Source organism: Galeopterus variegatus, unplaced genomic scaffold, assembly GCF_000696425.1.
Source record: "Galeopterus variegatus unplaced genomic scaffold, G_variegatus-3.0.2 Scaffold44, whole genome shotgun sequence".
NCBI lineage: Eukaryota > Metazoa > Chordata > Mammalia > Dermoptera > Cynocephalidae > Galeopterus > Galeopterus variegatus.
The window spans coordinates 455,477-476,840 of record NW_007726155.1 but is presented as its reverse complement, the minus strand read 5'-3'; the positions used below and the strand labels follow the sequence as shown (position 1 = coordinate 476,840).

Below are 21,364 nucleotides of genomic sequence, written 5' to 3'. Positions count from 1 at the left end.
ATGGGTTCAGATGTTAGAGACTCCGTGAGTGGCCACAAACAGGAGCATCTTCACTTTAGAAGGGGAATGAAGGCATCTGACATGATCCTATGGCATAAATTCTGGGAGATTTTAGATTAAGGAAAAGACCAGTAGGTGAGGAATATTCTGGGAAAAAATTTCGGAAGAGGTTGTTCCTTTTTATATCACTGGCTCTGTAATAGTCCTGTCTGTAGATTAAGCTGCATTTTTAAATGAGTTGAATTCCATTTCTTTCATAAAGACAACAATAAACTACAAAATCTTCTTTGACTGAGTCAAATAAAAAGACCTTAAAGAACGATGGAATGTATTCAAAGACGAGGAGGTAGCATTCCCTTATGGTTAAGACAAAGGCTTTGACATTGGCCCAACTTGGGATAAAACCCACTTCTAACTCTTGCTATGAGCAGGTGACTTAAGCTCTGAGCTTCTGCCAAACCAGAATAAGTATATCCAGAACACTGAAATGCTGTTAGTATTAATTGAGATAACCAACGTAATACTTAAACCAGTATAAGAAAAATAAGTGCCTAATGAACAGCTGCTACAATTATTTATTACAAATACCACTAAAATCTCATAGAACACAGAGGGATAAAAAGATTCATTTTTGTGACCCTATACCAATCAGTTGGATGGACCTGCACAGAATACCATGTGCAGAAAATCTAAGAACCACCACTGGAAAAAGCCATGGTAGGAGGCCTGCTGATTCTGTCATCCTGGACCAAGATCAACCATATCCTATAGGCCAAGAGGTTAACAATTCACACGTTCACCTACAATCACTTTCCAGAACTATGGTTACCATGACCAACACAAATAACAACATGTTGAAATAAAATGTACATTAACTAAATGATAGCTTAAATGTGGTCACTGCTCATTTTTCCTTAAGAAGGAATTAAAACGATGGCAATTCTCAAGAAGCAGCTCAGCAGCCTACATACAAACTGAATGGAAATTTCCTTCTCTTTAGACTCTTTTGCATTAGTCGAACCAAGTTAACAGAAAACAGAATATTTTCAGAAACAACATGCAATGTAGTCTAAGTTCCTAGAATTTTACATCACGGAAGATATCATTTGAAATATAATAGCTGAATGCCTTTCTCCCTGGTACAGCTTGCTTCAGCGTATTGATAAAAACCAAGATTAATTTGCAAAATGAACTTGTAAGAAGCATGGCCTGCACCGGTCAGCACCTGGCACATATGCAGCCCCCCTCTGAGTAAGAAACTGCACTCAGAGAGTGAAAGTCTGGGTTTGGTTCCTGCACCACCACTTCCTTGCTATGTTAGAGCCTATGCACAGGTAAAAAGAGGGCGAGAATAGTCTTTCTTGTCTTTTCCAAAGTAACAGAAATTGAAAAAGAAAAAAACCACTACAAAACTGCAATGTTTCACACGCATAACACCAAAACCAGACAAAGGGTAGAAAATAAGCTGCCTAACAAATCAAATGAACATAGCACATACATGTTGTCAAAACTCTAACCATTACACAACCTGATCACTGACAAAATTGTTTGTAAGATTCTTTCATGAGTATAACAAACACGAACTGTTTCACCACCATGTGCCAGATACTGCGGTTAAGTATTGTGTATGCAAAGACAAACTACAAAGGTCACTCAATTGCCCCACTCCTGCTTGCCTACAAGAATTTAAGTGGAATAATTCTGAGGCCACATCCACACTTAGCAGAAAAGAGACAGTGATCAATTAATGATGTCTGCCAGGGGCACAGAAATGGCTCGGGGAAGGGGTACTATAAAATCGAAAGTGTGTCAAGAACGTTTGCCACCCTTTATTTAAGCGAAAGGTTTGATACTTTGTGCGTCATGTGAACAAAAGCCTGCTGATACATTAAAAGTTTACTCTACAGTGAATTTGTATGTCCAGAAAAATGTGTATATAATCCCATAAGGGGCTTAGAGAGGAATGGAAATATCTGCAATATAAATGCAGATTACCTTTATTACAAAGTTGGATCATATTCTCATTCCTAGACTAATTTCCTATATCATAAACCTATATTCAATTTTATAAATAGCATACACCAAGAATCATAAATTCAGTTAATGCAGACATTTAACAGATTTTTTTGAAAAATAAAAGTGAGAAAAGGCTATTTTAGAGCAAGTATCTGAAAGGACAGAAAGGGTTCTTTCTTTGAAGATATGTTTTTCCCTCTGACTCTACCTCCTTGGGGACATAACTAGAGAAGGAATAAATTTCACAGCTAATATATATGAAGTAACATGTTTAACATTATCCAATGAATTTATATCTACCTACACCATATAAATTTATCTCACATAAACTGTCACCTCCAACAGAATTCATTAGAACAATGTTATAGCTTCCGAATTAAATGCAATCTTCTAATTGGAATTTAATCTTACAACAGCGGTTGGTGGATTTTCTTTTTTAATGACAAACGGAACCATTCATTAGTTTGTCTTACAATTCTGTCTGAAGAATGTGACATAGGGATTGGCTGGCACTGCTGTGTGGTATTGGGGTCTGGGAAGAGGATGGAGGTTCTCCCATCACCCTCAGAACTCCTTCTGCTGCTCATATGGGCGGGGAAGGATGGACACGCTCTCTCACCATCCTGAGTTACTACATTACTAATATATTCCATTACCTCCACGTAAATGTCATGTTAATTTCTGATCTTCATCAAGCCAGACACCATTTCCACCTTGGCCCCTAGCCAATTAGCTATGTGGAAAATATTCAGCCAATTACATTACTTGTATTAGGTTAGGGACTGGAGAGAAAGGCAAAATAAACACCTAGAAAATACTTTGGAGATAAAATGTAAGTTGACACTGTCTTCGCGTGCTGGGGCCCAAGTTATACAATCTGATAGGCAGCTGCCAGCACTCATAACTGCTTATTAAATCTAGCCTCTCTTTATGGTGTGAGTGAAGATCTGTATTTTTACCAATATTAGGTTCATTGTGTTATGAAAGAGACCAAAATACTTAAGATCATTCACTCCAGCTTATAAAACATATTATGTAGTTTATTAAATTGTTAAAATTACTTTTCAAAGTCAAAATTTCAGGGACTGGAAGTTAGCACAACAGAGTAGCTAGACCCAAGGACAGACTACAGCACAAGGCGGCCCAGAAGGGGAGCCCTCCAGCCAGCATTCTTATCCCAAAGCACCTACCTGCTGCAACCACCTTCTCCTGGAAGCTGTACTGCCACCACCCCACCCCAAAACCCATGACAAAAAAAATCCACATTCTTGAGCTTTATTTTAAAAAGCAAGGAGCCCTCAGCCAAAAAATAGCCCCTTACCAAGTCAAGTGAGAAGGATGTATTTTGCCATGCTTTTACCTCTTCCTAGTAAGTCAAAAGCCAGAAACTTGATTATAAAAGAGATCAAAAGAGGAACTGTGGCCAAATAAGACATAACAATGTCACAGGACACTTACACCCTTATACCAGATCTGTCGACAAGGGACAATGTAGTATTGGTAGGGACAGTGCAATGCCCAAGCAGTTCCAGTCAACTCTTCTCAGGAAAACTCTATGCAAATACAGACTGTTGTTATCACATTTATTAATAACATTTTGGCCAACTGCCTATTAAATATGCAGCAAACTTAGCCACTCTTCCCCTAGGAGTCTCATGATTTGCATCATGTAGGTATCAATATCAACTACAGCTTCACACCGGGAAAGCAGCAGCCAACTCCTGGTGATTCTCTCCTGGTGAACGGTTGCATTAACAAACCACGGCATAGAGACCTGAAGTGCTCAGCCCTTCTTTCTCTGCATCCTGCCCCTAAGTTAACTTATTAGACAGGCATGCTTATCAACAACATAAATTGCGTACATTACTCATTTTCTGACCTTAAAAAATTTGCCACAGTGATCTCTTTGTGCAAACCTTTTGTCTCATGGTTCCATTTTGTTGCATTTGAGAGTGAGGTGATTTGTTGTTCTGGCCACCCACCCCTGTGACTCTGACCCTGTTCTCCCAGGAGGACACTTACCAGGAAATGCTTCTCTTTTCAAGACTAAAGACTCCAAATTACCAGCTGTAACAATTAATTGGTACTTCTTTGGGTTACTCAATAAACTGTAAAGTTCTAAAAGGCACAGGACTGTGAATAAGTTTTTGACAATGGAAGAACTAACTAGCTTTCAGATGCTTAATGCATGGACGGCCATGTTCTCACATCACAGAGCTTAGTTCTTTGAGCAAATGTTGCAGGTGTGCCTTGAGGAAAATTTGGGAGGAGGCTAGAAAATCAGAACGCATGCTCCAGCTCATAGGATTTTGGATGCCTCTAGTTCCTACTAAAAATACAGTGAGAGGAAGTTTATTACAGTCCGATAAATACAAACCACTTCCTTATTTAGAAAAAAATCAGTATTCTACTGGGCCTAATAGCACTTTTTTTCTGAAATAAGAGATATCATTTTCATTATAGTTCTTTGGATTGATTTTTCAAATAGTGGGCCTTACCCAACTGAAATTAATGAATAAAATAAGCCTAGTCTTCAATAAATCCATTCATGTGGTTTTGTTAAATTTCATACATCAATTTTATGATTGTGAGATTCAGTCAGACTCTCTCAATACTGAAGACAGAGATGACAGGTAACCAAAAACCTAAGTGTGTTGCTGTTTTAATGCCTTCAGAATTCCAACCACATCTATGAATTCTCATGGTTACATGACACAGACCCAGGCTCTGTTCTCAACACTACCCGGATTCTCAAAGATATAAATTTTCCTAACATGTTCTACCTGCTCACTAATCTACAGACCATTCACAAAAGTCTATCATAGCTGTGTAGCAATGGAAAACATCAGAAGTTCAAAGGTGAGGGAACCAAAAGAATTGCCCAAGACCACCTAATAAAATGACTGAAGTTCTCCAACCGCTCTAAAATTCCATGACTCCATTAGCCATTTCTTTTCACTGCAGACACCTTGCCTTATGTGTTACTGTTTACTATTTGCCTTATTTCTTGCCAATGAAAGAAAGAATACTTTAAGGAAGACAGAAGACTGGATTTTTTTCCTCTCTATTTCTACCTCCAGCAAAATGGAATACAAAGTACAACTAGTTAGTTAAACTAGTTAAACTAGCCCAAGTGAAAGTAAATTGTATAGCCAACAGGCTCTTGAAGGATCACCTGGTCTCTGATATTTGGACTAGTTGCTTCACTAAAGCTATTTTTTTTAAAAATCTATGAAATTGGAAGGATTTGTCAAAATGACTTCTAGTTATAAAATCTTTAAAAATCTGGTCCAAACAGTTGAATGCATTACAATGTCTTAGACACATATCATCAAAAGAGGTTTACTAAGCTGAATGGGCTGGATGTCTTAATCTCTGTAATTGAGATAAGCTAGAAAGAATCAATGATTGGCATCCAAATAACTAGTATCGGGTCCTGACCAAGCCCAGGGACTTAGACATCCCAATTAGACTCTACAGGTTTCAGCTGTCCCATTTGTAAACCAAGGTGATTTAAACAGACCACTTCTAGGGCCTTGGTAGTATTGACAGAATAGGATTTTCTAATCTATGTGCTTTATTTATTTACTTATTTTATTTTTAACTTGCTTGAGCATATATATTTTATCATTACGCAATATAAACATTTTTTTGTGGCCCTTCACCAATTTCCCAATTTCTCCCTAATCCCCTCCTCCACCTCTCCCTATCCCACCACCTCTGGTAGCCTCAGTTCCATTCTTCCCTTTTGAAAGTTCAATGAATTATTCTGACTGTGTTCCTTTCTTCCTTTTTTTTTTTCTTTATTCATTAATTTCATCTCCCACTTATGGGTGAGGACATGCAGTATTTCTCTTTCTATACCTAGATTATTCCACTTAACATAATTTTCTCTAAATTCATCCATGTTGCTATGAATGGCAGAATTTCATTCCTTTTTATGGCAGAGTAGTATTCCATTGTGTACTTACACCGCATTTTTCTTATCACAAGTGCTTTATTTTAAATATAGGAAATCAAAAGAGAGACTAATTTGCCCCATATCTGGACTATAAGGTCTCCCAATTTCCAACGTAGTGCTCTTTCTGCTTCACTCCATACTTCCCTCCATTCCACAAAATCTGTTTTGAATACAACTTTCCTAAGACAAATAAGATGAGTTTATGCCAAAAGCTTGTACCATCAAATGCCATTCATTATAAAACCTGGAACTATATGATTCCCCATAAAATTGACCGCATTCTATGACAAAGCTACCAACGAATTATGAGTTTTCACCCAAACACCTGGCCTCAAGCAATTATTGTCTCTGATAACAGCAAGTCACAATGTTCATTACTAAAGAGGAGCCACTGATTTCTGAGGAGGTAAACTATAATAGAAAAAATGACCAGAAGTCTTTCAGAAAACCTTTGAGTACCTAAAGTTTCCAAGCTTTTGGCTTCCTCAATGCCCTAATCATGTGGAAGGCTTGGGACGGGACCATCTCAATGAACAAATAAGATTTAAATTTTCCCAAAAACTAAAGGTGAAGTAATTGTAGTCTTATTTCATGGTGGTTCATGTTATCCACCAAGCTGACCAAAAAAGCAATTACTCATTTAATTGTGTATGTGGTCCATAATTTGGATAGTTCACCCTTCAGAGTATGAATAAAACCAACAAGCAAACAAAAAAAGTTCTCCTGTGCCTTATGTCTTGTATAAATTCTCAGATTATTATAGGAATGATCTGAAAAGGTTATAAGAGAAAACAATGACAGTTGGTCCCCTCCTTCAAGCTGAGAATCTCTCATCCTCAGTGGGCAACTGTCCTGATGGACTTTTTGTCTTGTGAATTTTCAGATGAATAACCACAAACATTCACTCACCTCTCAGAAATGCAGTCAATACTCTGGTATCACAGCTCACAGCTCTCAGGATCGCGCCGTTTTTGAGAAAAGGTTTTTGAATGCAAGTGATATCCCCGGAACTTTGTCTCATCCTCAGTGGGCAACTGTCCTGATGGACTTTTTGTCTTGTGAATTTTCAGATGAATAACCACAAACATTCACTCACCCTTTCGACTAGCAGGCATCACATCCAGCCGTGCATGGTTGAAAACAAATCAGAGAAGGGATCAAAGCCCTCACCATCGCCGAAATGTTTTGTTCGGAAACTGGAATTGTCAGCAAAAGCTTCTGGGACACTGCAACACAAAAATATTTTTTACACATAACTAAGATGTAACTTCTAAAACCACCACTTCCTTAAACTTGAAAACAGCAAGACAGACATAGAATCTAGAGGTGGGGGAAAACACCGTTCAAATGAGGGTATGTCAATACCTCAAGTGTGATGCTGTCAAATATGAACCGGAAATACTGTTCTGAAAGATATGTTTACTAATTACTTCAACATGTACACTGGAAGGTTATTATTTATTGTGGACTTTGTATTAAATATTTTAAATATTTGAGTATTACAAAACTATCCCATCATAAAGTGTTCATAAGCTGTTTTAACTCAAATCTTACATGGATAAATGTACCATTTCCTATTAAATTATCTTTACCAGAGGATTAAAAAAACCATATGAAACTATTAAATAATAATGATTTAAGATTATTTTTAAATAATAATAATGATCATTAAAACTAGTGAAAGGCAACCATGACTTTTTCCTCCAATATAATTCTATTTTATTTCTAAAATAGTTATGAATTACAGGAAGGGCAAATTCATGAGGATATTTCCATCAAGAGAGAACATACTGTGGAATGGTCAAGGCTCAAAGTTGAGAAGCCTAAATTCTGAACTTGGTGTTACCATCAATCCTGTGGCCCCAAGACAGTCATTTAACATCTCAAGATTCTAGTCTCCTCATCATCCAAAAATAAAGGACAAATCACCACTGTGATTTGTGGAAATGTTTTTGTTTTCTGTGTGTTTTGTTAAGAATCCAACAGATGGGGCCGGCCAGGTGGCGCACTGCTGTAGTGCGCCGCTTGGGAGCATGGTGGCGCTCCCGCCGAGGGTTCGGATCCCACATACAGACCGGTTCCCGCTCACTGGCTGAGCGAGGCGCGGGAGCAACGCCGAGGGTTGCGATCCCGTTGCCGGTCCCGGTCCGGTACGGGGGCGACACTGAGGGTTGCGATCTGTTGCCGGACACAGAAAGAGACAAAAAAAAAAGAAAAAAAAAAAAAAAAAAGAATCCAACAGATGAAAGAATGAATTCCATTCTTCATGGAGCTCTATAACTAACCAAAATATTTAACTGTTCTGAGCTGTAGAAATGAGAAATACAGCAGCTAAAACACACACACACACACACACACACACACTTCCCAGAAGAGAAGATAGATACCCAAATAAATTATCTACAATACAGCCCAGAGGCAAAAACTGTCTACCCAGAATTGTATACCCAGAAAAACTATCTTTCGAAAATGAGGGTGAAATATGAGTTTTTTTCAGATAAACAGAAGGACATGCTAAAAGTTTTATTTCATGTCAAAAGAAAATGACTGCAGGAAGAATGTTCTCTGACTTAAGAAAGTACAGGAAAGCCAAAATAATGAGGAACTTGTAAGTAAATGAAAAGTAGATCTATTAATAAAACAACACGCAGGTCTCAACATATTTTTAAAAACCTGGCAGCACCATCACTTGCTTTGTACCCCAGCTCACTTATGTACACTGCAGCAGTATCAATGACCAAGGCCATGATCAGAAAACTTGCATGTGCAACTGAGGCACCAGCTTGAAATGCAGATTCTTGCCTTCCACAGTCCAGAGATTCTCAGTAAGATTCTAGGAATCTGCATTTTTACCAGATACCCAAGGTAACTGAGATGCAGATCTGAAGAGTGCTGTGTTGCTTTCTAACTACTTTAGGGCTAGGAACTCAGTGAGCCCCTGGGGGCTCAGCCTTGGGAAGTTCTGGCCAGAAACACCGGCAAGCCCTTGTTCTGTTCCCCTTCACTGCAGCATCAGGAGCACCCTGGCCAAGGAGGTCAGCAGTAACCCTGCCTTAACCCTGCTAATCAGGAGCTGTAATAAATTAAAAGCCCATTAAAACATTTTAGAGAAAAGCCTAGAAGTGCTGAAACATTCATTGTGCCATATCCAATCTGTTTTTCTAGAGATCTGAAAAGCCAGATTACCATCTTGGGGGTTATTAGAAAGAATGAAGCTTTCTCCCTTTTTAATTTATGTGTTTTAAAATGCACACATTCTGGCAGTGGCTACTAAGTCCTTTCCAAGGCTTTCCAAGTCCTGTGGCTACCCCAAATGCCACAGTCTAACCATGGAGAAAGAAGCCTGGAACGCCATGGAGACCTGCCTTGTTTTTGAAAGCAAGGGAACCAAAAGCCCAGGGCCTGCGGTTGCTAAACAGCTCTGGGAAAACAGGTAGAGGCAGCAACAAAACAACAGTGATGTTTTCTTGTTTTGTTCTCCCTTGTTTGTTTTTCTCTGAAGCAATCCCTGCTCTGTACAAAAGTCTGCAGGGAGCTAGAAAGAGCAGCTGTGGTTCCCTGAGGCCAGGACCTAGCAATCAAGTTGTTTACCAAACACTGCCAGGCACCCGGAAAACAACAACAGCACAGGGAGCATTTGCATCTAGTTTTCAAAAACAACCTCCAAAAGCCTGCTGCCTGCCCTGGAACTTTCTGCACAGCTGAGAGGAGAACTTGGAACTTAAAGGAATAAACCACATTGGGTATTAGCCCCCACGGCCTAAATGTAATCCATTATTCCATTTCTATTGAAGAATGGCTATCCTCTAAAGGGAGCAATGGGGTCTGCAGAATTTCAAGCAGGGGACTGACATGGACTACACATTGAACATGGGCATTATGAGCATGCTACCTGTGGTCATATTAGGAGGGAGACATGGCTTGCTGAGCCTCCAGTACCTCACAGACCTCCAGCAACGATGCTCAATGTTGAGCAAGCACCAGAGTCTCCAGGAAGGTTCATAAAACACAGATTGCTGGGCCCCTCCCACAGATTCTCATTCAGTAGGTCCAAGGTGGGGCCTGAGAATTTCCAGAAAGTTCTCAGGTGATTCTGGTACTACTGGTCTGAGCACCACACTTTCAGAACTGCTGTTCTAAAGCTAGATGTTTTCTAAGCACCCTGAAGATTTGGAACCTCATTTCCCACCTTGACCTCTCACCCTCATTACCTGGGTGAGTACAGCAGTGTAACATGCAAAGGTGTTCCAGAACAAAATGCACTAGATGGTTTTCCATCTGCTTCTCCAGATGCTCCACCTGCCATCCCCCCGACCCTGCTCTGTGTCCTGGAAGGCTGCCCTCTGACTTCCAGCTGGGTTCAACTCATGGAAGATCTCTTCTCAGGAGGCCAGAGAAGATGGGGGATTCAGTCCCATAGCTCCTTGTTCCACTGGGCACTGCAGGTGGTCTGAGTCCCTCTCTGACCAATCACAGCCTCTGCCAGGTAGCCTACTCCATACCACAACTCTCTCCAGGTGCCACTCACCACTACCCTCTCTGTTCCTGTCCCTGTCCCTTCAGGCCTCAGAGAGGTAGAAGCCATCTATTTCCCTCAGGTACCCTGATACAAAAGTCAAATTCAATGTCTTGTCCACTGGCTCTCCCTTGGTTTGAGAATGCTTAATCTGGAATTTTATATACACACCTAAAGTAAATAAATATGTATGTATAGATGTCTGTGTATACATATACACACATAAACATACACAAATGTATATATGGTTCATATGAATATATAGACTTATACACATATATATTTATAGATTTTTTTTAATGCAGTGATTGCTCAGAAGACCTGGGAGCCCCACGGCCAAGGCCACCTCATGGGGTTTACCCGGATGTTCCTTCAGGTCCCATGAGCCACAGGAAGAGCAGGCCCATTGTGTCTAATGGGTTACACAACCTGATACGAAGGAGTGCATTTGTGAGAGCTTCAACTCGTCTCTCATTTACTTAGTTCCCTTTGTTGCAAATGGCACCAAAATAGAAAGGGAACAGAAGTGGGTGGAGCAGACTCCATCACCAACTCCTGTGAATAACTTTCTGATAATGCTGAACCCAGTTCAAAAAGCACATCAGCTGCAAAAAAAGGTATGTGTTGTCAGTTCATAAATAAAATGCCAGTCCGCTTCAATTGACAAGGCTAGGAAAAGAAAAATAAATAATATTTCTGTTTTTATAACAATAATAACAACAACTCCAGTGTGCCCTAAATAAGCATCTGCCTTTATAGCTAAGTTCTAAAGTTCCAGTAAAAAAGGCCCCCAGATTTAACCAAATGGGTCACTACATCAACATCTATGGCTTTGGCAAACCCACTCAATGCCGTTTCAATTGAAGTTCCCTAGAACTAATCATTTTTCTAAAAAGTAATCAAACTATTACTTTTACAAAGCCTTCACTAGTAAGACATCTTTCAACTCACCAGAGGACCTGTTGGTATCTATGCTCAAAAACAAGTTTTTAAGTAAACCCACTAGATTAATTAGGACACATGGGGAATACTGTTTCTGTGTAATTGCTTTTCCAGTTCTGAGGCTCAACCAGAAACCTTTTTGTTTACTGCTCACTAAGAATCTTCCACTTTTTCACTAAGAATCTTCCGAACATTCCACTCGAACCTTGAAGCCCCACTCCCCCACCTATGTCTGAACGCTGCTGTAGAAAATGACTGACTTCACTGGAAGCCCCATCCTGTATTATCACCTCCCTCTTCAAGGATGAGACAGACCACCATCCAGCCCCCTTCCATTCAGAACACCCCAGAATCCTTCCTCTGTGTTGAAGACACTCCCCTCCTCCTACCCCTTGGCCCCAAGGCTCACCTTTCTCCACCGCCCTTTATTACCAACACCCTGATGAATCTAGAGCTTTTTTTTCCATAAAGATGCCCCTATCTCATTTTCCAGAAGCCACTTGCTCCACACCCTCAACCTCAGACAAATAAAGAGGAAGGAGTTGCCCTCTTTAATTCCTCTCTTGAGCCAAAATGCTGCTCGCCGACAGTGCACTTTACCCATCATGACCCCCAAGGAAAATACCATTGCCCCTCTCCACTGTGATTCCAAGAATCTTCAAAACCCTTCTTTCATGGCCACACATAAGGGAACAGTGCTCCCAGCCCGGCTGCATGGATTTTACTTCTAAATGTCGAGGATGCTCCTCCACACCTTTCTCAGGTATTTTAGTATCTTGTTCACAATTTCTGTCTAGATCCCTTTGGTGTGGTCACTTCAGTCAATCTCAGTAACCATGAAGATGGTTCTTCCAACATACTGACCAAGGCTTACATCAGGCCTGGCAGAGATAAGGCACTCAAATAAATTTTTTTGGTTGTTGAATGAGTGAATACATGCCTGCTTATATTAACTTCCTTATTCCTAAAAGCTTCTAGTCCACTCTAGAAGCCGTCTAGTACAGTAGTTAAGAGCATAGCCTAGGGAACAGTCTGCCTGGGTTCAATCCTAGCTCTACCACTGACTGTGACTTTGGTCAAGTTCTTCTTAGGATATTTGTCCATACACATTAAGGGCTTATTAAGTGTGCTAGTTAATAGCTACTACTTCCTCTAAATGCAAGGGCATGACCTGAACACGGATCTCACCATCCCTTAGAACTGTTCCATCTCTAAGACCTTAAACTCTGAAATTCTCCCCTAACAACCTCCCATGAAGCCACCTCCCACTGGGTCCCTTGGGAACTTGTTCCTCGACTGCACTGAAACATGCCACTACCACATCAAGTCCATAATCCTCCCCATGCACACAATCCACCTTCCCCTTTCTGAACTACGTCTCTTTTGCATCATCAAGGGCTTACTCTGTGATACCCAAGACACTGAAAACCTCTCTACTACTCAGGATGACCTTGTCTTTTCTACTGACTTCTTTTTCGAGCTCTTTGGTTCCTGCACCAGAATGAGATTGGTGAGGCAGGGGCTGGGTGTGATTCATGGGTATATCCTACAGGGCCTGGGACAGAGAAGGCCAATAGATGTGACACTAACCTGGGACTCTTTTGGGGAGCCAGGAAGAGTCCCTGTAAGCCCACTTGGCACCCAATCTATGAAAAGTTGCTATTTAAGAACCATGCAAACTCCAGGATCAATTTCGCAAATACTTTCCACTCCTGGTTCAGTTCAATGGCACAAGACACAAACCTTCCATTCCCACTGGGAAACTAGCTTCAGCTGATCGAATAGGGCTTGGGCAAGGCAGGCGGGCTGCTAGCCAGGCAAGTGGTATATAGCTGTCCCTGATGCCCAGAGGAGCCTCAATAGCTCCCTGGAAGGACAGTCAAGTGAACAGATAGCTGGCTGCCATCTGGGTTCCTTATAAGGCTTCTGTGGTAAACATGTTTACTTTCTTTTGATAGGCTGGGTTTATCAAGTATTTTGTTTTGAGTCTGGTTCTATAAACATGTTTACTTTGAGGGGAGAGCTTTTTTGATAGCTAGCACACTTGTTTTTTTCACACTTTTAAATTCAAAACAGATTTTCCACAGCCTGTGGTACACAACTCGAGGTGGTAAACAAATTACAGCACTTCATCTTCACACTAGAGACACCTATGACATCCCTGTGTATTTGTTTAAAGGCTTGAACTGGGTTGCGGGTAACTAAGGAGCTCTACTGGACGAGGACAAGAATCACAATCATAATGATGATGTTACTAAGAAAAAAAATTTACAATGGTGGGTCCTGAAGAAGGCAGGGAGGATCAAACCTAAGCCTCAGTTTCCGCAGCAGGAGCACTCTAGGAGAAGTTAGCTGCAAGGACACCAGAAGCAGTCTTGTTATTTGATAAGGTTCATGTTTTCTGTGAAAAGTTAAGGTTATATAACCAGCATATGTAACAGCTGATATGGAAGGAAAAAGAAAACAATGTTCCAAAGAAACCAATTAGGCCACGTTATTAATTGTAATTCTTTTGGGACCTGTTTTCTGTGATGATGTCTGCCTGCTTTACAAATAGGAAAAAAGTAGTGGCTTCCAATAAGAAAACAAAAAGCCCTCTATTATTGGATAAGGAGAAAAATAAAAAAATTAAGAAAAGAAAAAAAAAAAAAACAGAAAAATATCTTTTGATAAGACTGATGGTCCTTGAAGTAGGATATAAAAGTGCTGTTTACGTAGAGTCATCAGAAGATCCTCTGTGGAGCTGAGTGTGAAGCTCCGTCACGGTTGGGCCAAATCTCTTCCATAGACTTCTCTGTGTCCCAATATTCCAACTAGAAACAAAAGCCATCTTACCAGAGGCCTTTGAGGTTAATTACAAATTACTTAAAGGAATAAAAATAGAGGCTGCTATGGTTTGAATATCCCTGCCAAAACTCAGGTTGAAATTTAGTTGCCATTGTAACAGAGTTGAGAGGCCAGACCTTGAAGAGGTGATTAGGTCATGAGGGCTCTGCTCTCATGAATGGATTAATGCTCTTATCACAGGAGTGGGTTAATTATCTTGAAACTAACTAGGAGTGGGCTCCTGATAAAAGAATGACTTTGGCCCAATTTTTTCTCTGTCTCATGTACTCACTTCCACCTTCTGCCTACCACTATGGGATGACTCTCATCAGATGCTGGTGCCATGGTCTTATACTTCCCGGCCTCCAGAACCATGAGCCAAATAAACTTATTTTGTTTATAAATTACCTAGTCTGTGGTATTCTATTATAGCAGCAGAAAATGGACTAAGAGGCCACACTCTTTGTTAAAACAAATAATACCACTGACCAAAATCTTCTAAGCTCAAGTTAAAACCAAACAAGTAAACAAAATTACATTTGTGATACCATAATATGATAAATATCCTCAGTTACTAAGAATTATTATTTCATTATCATGGTACTATAGGGAGGAGATGACATTAAAAGGCATAGTAACCCTACATGGCACCTTATCCATCATTCAAGATGGATAATGTACAGAACACACAGACATCAGAGTACAAATATACCATACAGACTTGTTTTCCAAGGTTATAACATGTTTCAGTGATACACTGGACAGGAGGGTCAGAAGAAGCCAAGGGCATTTGGAGGCAGCTACCATCCCCAACATTCAGATCTTCTCTTCTATCAATGAAGGAGAACCAAAATGAATGGTTTCCCAGGTTGTTTTTAGCAGAAGGGCCACAACGCCCAGGGGAGTGGGTACACATGACAAATTAGTAGGAAGATCAACCTTGTGCACCAGCTTTGCCAGCAACTTCAGACCTTCTGCAAGTCACCGAGCTTCTTAGAGGCTGAGTTTCCCTTCCTATAAAATGACAGCATTGAATCCCATCTTTTTGAGCAATACCATATCACAATTTTATGCCTATACTAGAAAACACCACTTCAGGGGATAACGGAGAATTCCAGGCTACATAATCCAATCAATACAGTATTTAGAGTGCTTTCAAAAACCCCACAAAGGAATCCAAGCTTTCATAACCTAAAAGGAACAGAAAGGAAATTTCAAATTAATGTGACGTTGGCCAGTGAGTAGTCACCACGCATACATCAGCTTTTAGTTGTCTGAACAGACAGGTGACTCAGCGGGGAAAGGGTTACCAGCAAGCCATGCTCATCTGACCCGCTGCCTCAACGTCATTTTTCCTCAATCTTGTAGATGACTAATGAAATGACTGAAGAACTTCCAGACAACTCTTATAAAGTTACTAAATAAAACAAAAAACAAAACTTAAGCACAACTATAAGTAGAAAAGAAGAAAACAACCAGGCACAGAGTTGTCCAGTGTTTTATAAGCCACATTCTCTTTTGAGAAAGGAAGGGTGCACATTCCAGGGTGTGGAATGACGTGGTTTGAAAATGTCTCAGGAGGCCAAGAGAAGAGCTGATGATGAGGACACAGCAACAAGGAAAAGTGTCAAAGAGTCAGAGTGGTGAAACGTCCGTGGTAAATATGAGAAGAAGGAACACACTGGTCTTTCACCCTGGAGCTCCACAGAGAGGGAGGACTTTTGGACATTCACTCTCCTGAGTGCGTCACGATGAAGCCCTTACTGCACTGCATGCCGGACTCTCTACGCAGCATTTTCATCCACACTCTTACTCCTCCTTATAATGGTGGCACAAGCAAATACGGTACTATTATCTTGCAGATGAGGAAACCATGTCTGGATAAGTGAAGTCCTTTACCCAAGACCACAGTTAGTAAGTGACAGAGCCACATCTACCTGAATCCCATGTCTCCTCTCTTCACCAGTACCAAATACAACTGAGTACCTCTCCCTCCCTCCCTCTCTCTCTCTCGCTTCCTCTCGCCATGTGATCTGCTCGTACCCACCAGCTGCCTGCCACTTTCCGCCATGAGTAGAAGCAGCCTGAGGCCCGTGCCAGACGCAACTGTCCCAGAATCATAAGCCAAAAAAAACCTCTTTCCTTTATAAATTACCCAGTCTCAGGTAGTTCTGTTACAGCAACACAAAACGTACTAAAACACTCTCCACAAATGTCACCTGCCTAAAGTCTAAAGGATGACATTATCGCTTCCCACCTGGAAGCCTCCAAAATGAAATCACATCAAACATTTATGGGGTCCCATTCTGATTCACTGTGGTACCCATGTATAGGGGCGAGGTGGGAGGACACCCAGGCACAGTCTGCTTCTCAGCATGAGAAATTAAATAACAATGGGCAATTTAAATAACATTTCAAGACAACAATGAGAACCAAGTCACAGGGAGTACATGATTAATTGCCAGATGAATTCCACAGACAATCGCTTTTCAAAGTTCAAAAGGAGGGAGCAATCACTTCCAACAAATACATCCTAGGTTATAAACTCTCCACTGAGTTCTAATTCCTGGTCTGCTTTGGCACAGTGTATCGAGGTTTGGCTGCTAGGGGCCTGATGCTGGCTGTGCCACCCATGGGTAGGCTCTATGGGCCTCAGTTTCCCCAGCTATAAAATGGAGAGGATGACAGTTCCTATGTCAGGTAGTGGTTTGAAGATTAAGTGGGATAATGCACGTAAACCTCAAAGCAGTATATGGGATGTTATTCTATCTCCTGTCCCCACAGCCCCATATCTGCCATGCGAATCCTCACACTCTCCCTACACCAGGTCCCCCTTCTCACCTTCCTGTGTTAGCCAAAGCCCAAGTCTTCTTTTCCAACAAGCTGGTAACTTTGTCAGGGGCTCCTCTTGGCCCTTTTTCCAATACCAGCCGCCACATTCGCCTTTGGCTTTGGCTCTGTGCTGGCTCTTGTGTCCAGGTTTCCAGCCCATCTCCAATACCCTGGGACAAGAGCAGGCACTAAGAGTCAAAGCACCTGGGGTCAGCTCTCAACTTTGCCATACAGCAGCCTTGTGATTCTGGACTAATTACATAACTTCTCCAAACCTGTTTCTGTATCTGTAAAATGGGGCTACTGAGAGTCCCAACCTCAAAGTGCTGCTGAGGAGATTAAATTACACAACTAGAGAGCACTGCACACAATGCCTGGCCCACAGTAAGGGGTCCAGGCCTGAGAGCTGCTGCTCCCATCTTTGCTTGGACCAAACAATTAATTGAACACTGGTGTCCTGGACTGCTCTCTTTTCTCAAATCTCAAATCATCCTTTCTGATACCAGATTTGGGTCAGCAGCTCACAGTGTATAATTATGCCTCAGTTTTCTTTTGTGCCCATCAATCTAATATTACATCAAAGTTTCACAAATAGAAGCAGGTACTCTCACCCATGGCCAGGATAAACTGGCACACCTTTGACAGACTCAAAACCATGCATTCCTGCTTACCCCTTACTCTTTGGATTGGATCCTAAGAAAATAGCAATCACTGAGGAAAATTCACCTGCAAGGTTGCAAATAAATACATCATATAAAATACATTTATCAGTATATAAAAGTTGAGAAAAATAAAGATCCATTAAAAACTAAATACATTATGATTCATACTCATGATGAAATACTATGCAGCCATTAAAAAGTGTTGTAAAAATAAACAAGGACAAGGAAGGAAACATGATCCTCAAATCATACCTGTTCACTAAATGTTTGTTGAATATGTTGGTAAGTAATAAAAACGTGTTACAAAAAATTGATTCTTTTTAAAGTTATGCTTTGAGTATTTATTATGTGCCAGCTGCTACAAATGAGCACATTATATACAGCAGGCTACTACAAAACCCAATGAAGTTTTATTATCCTCATTTTAAAGACAGAAAATGGAGACAGACAGAAATTACATAACTTGTCCAAAGTCACATAGGTAGTATAGTAACTAGGAAGCTAGGATTTAACCCCAAGTCTTATTCCAAAGTCCTTGCTTTTTTCTAACAAATGATACTGTTCATAAAGGTATTAGTGTATATATAGCTACATTAAGTATATTTCCACAGTGGGGGAAGACTAGAAAGGCAGACAGAAAAACACTAGCAGTAATTCCTTGTAGGGGGTAGGACTACCAATAATTTTTATATATTTTTGCTTTGTTTTTTAAATTCTTTACATTTATCATAAATCACTTTTATAATAAAGGGGGATAAAATACAAAGATTTTTATGTTTTAAAAGCCCAAATGTCAGCCACCCTCCTTCCCCCACACCCATGACAGATGCAGGTGCTGGGCAGGCACTGGCCTCTCAAGAGGGAACTGCTGTCTAGTGGTTAGGGATTCAGGTGCTGGACTCAGACTGCCCGGGTGTGGACCACTTGGAAGCTCTGGGGAAGCTGCTTAGGGCAGCTGGGAGTATAAAACAGGCAGATGTGTATAACATTTCAATCACGGCTCACACATGCTGAGTGCTCTGTCATATGAGGGGATAATATCATTACTAGCCTCTCTCTGGAGATTAAATATGGTCTAAGAGAATGTACCCCAATATATTTTACCAATGATCATAACAGACCCTACAACCACCCCTCCTTGGTCCCCAATCACCCAGGGCTGGGAAAGCCACAACTTGGACAGGTCTGGAAAACGACACCTGGCTTTGAATCCCAGCTCCTACCCTGGCTGGTATTCCATGGAGGTCAGTGAGCCTCCTTGCCTCAGTTTCCTCACTTATAAGATGGAAATAACAATAGCTTCTACTTCTCAGGATCATGGTAAGGACTGAAAGAGATGATGAACACAAGACCCCCGGCACTGCATCCAGCACACTGATTATTACTTCGGCATCTGCTAATAGGTCTCCACTCTCCGCATGGATTTTACCATATTTAAACACATCATTTGCCATATTTAAACACCTTTTATAATATGAAATAGACTTTTTCAAATGATACCTGCCCTTGTGTAGATTCTGTTTTGCTCCTGTATTAATTAGTCTGCTTAGGCTGCCATGACAAAGTACCACAGACTGGGTGGCTTAAACAACAGAAATTTATTTTCTCACAGTTTCTTGGGGTTAGCAATCTGAGATCATGAGGCTCCTCTCTTTGGCTTGTGGATGACTGTCTTCCCCCATGTCAGCACATGGTCTAGTCTACCCTGGGTGTGTGTCTGTGTGTCTGTGTCCTCATCTCCCCTTATTCTAAGAACATCAGTCACATTGGATTTGGGCCCACCCTAATGATCTCGTTTTAACTTAATCTCTTTAAAGACCGTATCTCCAAATATAGCCACATTCTGAGGTACTAGGAGTTAGGAATTCAACATATGAATGGGGGGGAGGACACAATTCAACACATAACAGCTCATCACCTCCTGGAAGAACAGGAATAGACCCTAAAGTAAGAATCAGCTGGGCTCAGGCTTTGCAGTTGGAGCCAGTCCAGTTCCTGCTGAAGATGGAGGTACAGGATGGAAGGGCTTCTTCCTAGACACCAATATGTACCTTTGCCCAGGTATTGTAAGTAACCTCCCTACTCTTCCCTGCCCCCAGATCTGCAGAGGAGGTCGGTGCCTACCAAGTGAAATGTTCAACAGAGCTTTGGCCAACCAGGTCAGAAGGCCCAGCTACTGCTCATATTTATGTGTGTAAAAGGACAGGATGGAAAGTGTTCATTCCTGGCAATGGACTCCCAAATCTGGGCTCATGAAATATACATAAATCAAAGTTGAAGGTCATTTTAAAAAATCAGTACATACCTCATTAAAACAAATTCTTTTAAAAAAATGGAGGTTTTTGAACCACAGCATATAATTTACAAAGTGCAAATGTTTGAGATACATGTGCTAAATTTAAAGAAACAACTATTATTAAACACCCCATTATGTAAGGCAGTGAAATATATTTGCACTCTGTACATCCGTTATAATATTTCAACTAAGTCTCATAATGTTTGGCAATTCTTTCCTTCGGTGATAATAAAAGGCTTTTTTTTCCCCATTAAATATCTAAATTAAGTCAAATCGTGTATGTTAAATAAACCCATAAGTCCTTTTGTATGATGCAATGAAGTCTTGAAATGCTTATCTACTGAGCACTCTAACTTAAAGGCTGGCGGTTTGTGTCCCCTGCAGAGCCAAGGGACCATGCTGGCTTGGCCAGACTGTGAAAATAAGCTTCAAATGACCAAACGCAACTGCAACTTTAAAAGTAGGAACCAGACCAGACACAACAAACCACAGTGTAGTCAGCCTCACTTGTCATAATTCATGTGTGTGGAATTCAACTGTAAAAGCATTCACAGAGTACTAAATTTCCTCCATTGGGGCATTCCTTGTAGATTGTCAGATTTTGAAAAGCTACTGATAAGCCACTCCTGATTACAAGTCTACAAGTTGTAGCATCAATCAAAAAAATATTTACCCCAGCCCCAAAACAGCTTTGTCTGTGCCATCCACCCCTAAGCAATGCAGGCCAGTACCAATATTTTAAAATACCTAGGTTATAAAAATATACAGTCTATTGGTGGCCCTGTTTAACACTGGGTTTCTTTTTTGTTTTTCTATTAATGTCTGTTTCTACATTATTTCCCATTTTGATGGCCTACATAATGATCACTTACAACAATCTTTTTGAAAAATATCTCATCCTGGTTCAATGACTCAAAAGTATAATTCTCACAGATTTTTAAGAGAGAAATTTAAATGGATAAATATATACATGTGTAGATTTCAAAGCCATGCATGTATATATAGATGTAAACATATGAAAATGTAATAATCCAATTAGCACATCTCTTTTGGAAACTAAATTAATCTTAACAAAACTGGCCTAAGCCTCAGGTAGGAGTTGGGAGGACTGCCAATAAGACGATAATAATAGCTGCCATTTATTCAACATTTATTATGTGCCAAGTGTGGTGTTCAGCCCTTGACATGTATTCTCTCATTTGGCTCCTCACAGCAATGCTCTCTGATGCAGAAATGTATCTTTTTTTTTTTTTTTTTGTCTTTTTTTTTTTTTCCGTGTCCGGCAACGGATCGCAACCCTCAGTGTTGCCCCC

General features: G+C 40.6%; 1 protein-coding gene across 6 annotated transcripts in view; it reads right to left on the bottom strand.

The window, feature by feature from the left end:
• The window catches only part of FOXP1 (forkhead box P1), a 569,779-nt gene that overhangs the window by 474,507 nt on the left and 73,908 nt on the right, over positions 1 to 21,364 (bottom strand). For all 6 annotated transcript variants that reach the window (XM_008571751.1, XM_008571756.1, XM_008571760.1 and 3 more), the window contains exon 2: positions 7,074 to 7,203. The gene's annotated coding sequence lies outside the window, so the exon portion shown is untranslated. The remainder of the gene's footprint in view (positions 1 to 7,073; positions 7,204 to 21,364) is intronic.